This window comes from Humulus lupulus, chromosome 1 (genome assembly GCF_963169125.1).
Source record: "Humulus lupulus chromosome 1, drHumLupu1.1, whole genome shotgun sequence".
In the NCBI taxonomy this organism is placed as follows: domain Eukaryota; kingdom Viridiplantae; phylum Streptophyta; class Magnoliopsida; order Rosales; family Cannabaceae; genus Humulus; species Humulus lupulus.
In genome coordinates, this window is record NC_084793.1 from 63,685,298 (window position 1) to 63,688,085 (window position 2,788).

The window sequence follows — 2,788 nt, forward strand, 5'->3', positions numbered from 1 at the left end:
AACGATACTCTACTTATCATATATATTACTTGATTGATTACGTGCACTTGAGTATATATATTTTCGCGATCAAGTTTTTGGCGCCGTTGCCGGGGACTTAATTTCCAATATCAAAGTTAATTATTGTTTGTTCTAATTTGGTTTTTTTTATTTATTATTTTTATTGTTTCGCATTTATTTGGATCAAGGCTGTATTGTGTTTCAAGAATTGTTGGTATATGTGAGGAAGTAAACAAAAGGAAATCATACCAATAGATCTTGAAATTGAGAGAACGTGCAGAAAGAATCGAAACATAAAGAAACGGTTGGATTTCACCATGGTTGAGAACGTAAATAATGTTGTGAACAATGCAAATATGAGTAATGCAGCTGACGCTGATCCGCCATTAAGGAGCTAGGTACTCCCTACTATTACGGGGATACATCTAAGCATTCGTCCTCCAACTGTTGAGGCAAATAATTTTCAGATAAAACCCTTAATTATTCAGATGGTGCAGAACTGTGTACTATTTGGCGGGTTACCAAATGAGGATCCAAATCTCCATATCACAAACTTTTTAGAGCTATGTGTGACATTTAAAATGAAGAGGGTGAGTAATGATGCTGTAAGATTGAGATTATTCCCTTTTTCACTAAGGGACAGAGCTAAGAGTTGGTTGAATTCTTTATAAGCTAACTCTATACTTACTTGGGAAGATTTGGCTCAAAAATTCCTTGGTAAATATTTTCCTCCTGCCAAGTCACCCAGAATAAGAGGAGAGATTAATAACTTCATCAATTGGAGGGGGAGTCTTTATATGATGCATGGGAACGATTTAAAGAGTTGCAAAGGAAATGTCCACATCATGGAATAAAGAAGTGGCTGCGGGTTCATACTTTTAACAATGGTTTGGGGGGCAATACAAGGATAATTATAGATGCATCATCAGGAGGAGCGTTTATGAGAAAAAGCGCTAATGAAGCATATGAATTATTGGAATTGGTGACTATGAATAACTATAATTGGCCTACTGAGCGTGTGAATAAGAAAGTATCAAGAGTTTTAGAAGTTGATCCAATTGCGTTATTGACTGCTCATGTGGCATCTTTAACTAAGCAATTGCAGCAAACTAATTTTGCCGCGCAAGCAATGCAAGTACAGAATGTTATTAGTTGTGAGATTTGTGGGGGACTACATGCTTATGAACAATGCTCGAGCATAGCTAGTTGCTCAATTGATGTGAATAATATTCCCTTGGAACAAGCACAAGTTTTTGGTAATTTTTCAAGACCTGAACCCAACACTTATTCAAATTCTTATTCTCCTGCTTGGAAAAATCCTACTAATATGACTTGGAAAAATAATCAAGGGTTACAACCACAATATCCACAGTACCCACCTCAACAACCCCCTCATCAACCAACTTATGGATTACACTCTAGACCATATTATGATCTAAACCCACGCCCATCTCATCCACCACCACATCCTCAAATGAATTCACCAACAATTCAATCGGACCAATTAAATCATTTCATGACAGAGACAAGGTCTTCAATCAGGAGTCTGGAGACACAAATAGGTCAATTGGCTCAAATGTTTTCTAGTAGACAGCAAGGGAATTTTCCTAGTTCCATAGAGGTAAATCCTAAAGAACAATGTTAAGCTGTCACTTTGAGGAGTGGTAAGTATGATGGACCTACAGTGGATGATAATGGGAAGAAGAAAGAGGATCAACAAGTTACTAGTCCAATACAAGAGGAGGTTATTGAAGACCTTCCATAGACAGAAAAACCTAAATACACTGAGCCTACACGAAAGATTCCATATCCTCAATGGTTTTGAAAGGTTTATCTTGACAAAAAATTCTCCAAATTTCTTGAGGTATTTAAGAAACTTCACATTAACATTCCTTTTGCTGAGGCTCTAGAACACATGCCTAGTTATGTGAAGTTTATGAAGGAGATATTGTTTAATAAAAGAAAAATGGAGGATTATGAAACTGTTGCATTAACTGAATAGTGTAGTGCAATTATTCAAAAGAAGCTTCCTCAAAAGTTAGGAGATCCGGGCAGCTTTACTATACCATGCACCATTGGGAACATTTTATTGTGAGAGAGCTTTATGTGATTTGGGTGCAAGCATAAATTTAATACCGTTGTCTGTATTTAAAAGGCTTGGTTTGGGGGAAGCTAGACCCACTACTATTACTCTTCAACTGGCTAATCGTTCATTCACACATCCTAGAGGTATTATAGAGGATGTTTCAGTAAAGGTAGATAAGTTCATTTTCCCAGCGGATTTCATTGCATTAGATATCGAGGAAGATAAGGATATGCCTATTGTATTGGGACTACCATTTTTGGCCACAGGGCAAGCGTTGATAGACGTTCAGAAGGGAGAGTTAAGGCTTAGAGTACAAGGTGAAGAGGTTGTCTTTAATGTTTTCAAAGCTTTGAAATATCCTTTAGCGAATTACAGTTCTTTTTGTGTTAGTGTATTGGAGGAATAAAGTAAATGGGTCCAGTCTATTAAAGATCCACTGGAGTTTAGTTTGATTCCAAGTCCTGAAGAATGTGCTGTTACTGAAGCCAGTGAGTATGTTAAGTGGTTGAATTCATTAGGGCAAATATATAAAATGAAATACGAGGAATTAGGGCAAGTGCCGGAGAAACCTCTTCCATCCATTGAGAAACCACCAACTCTTGAGTTAAAAACCTTACCTGATCATCTTAAGTACGCCTATCTGGGGAAGAATGATACTCTCCCAGTTATTATTTCAACTTCTTTGTCTGTGACTAAAGAAGA

The 2,788-nt window shown here is 37.0% G+C and overlaps 1 non-coding gene across 1 annotated transcript; it reads right to left on the bottom strand.

The window, feature by feature from the left end:
- Positions 1-746: 746 nt before the first annotated feature.
- Positions 747-852, bottom strand: LOC133813040 (small nucleolar RNA R71). Its single transcript, XR_009884087.1, has one exon. It is a non-coding gene; the product is annotated as a small nucleolar RNA R71 (small nucleolar RNA).
- Positions 853-2,788: the final 1,936 nt, after the last annotated feature.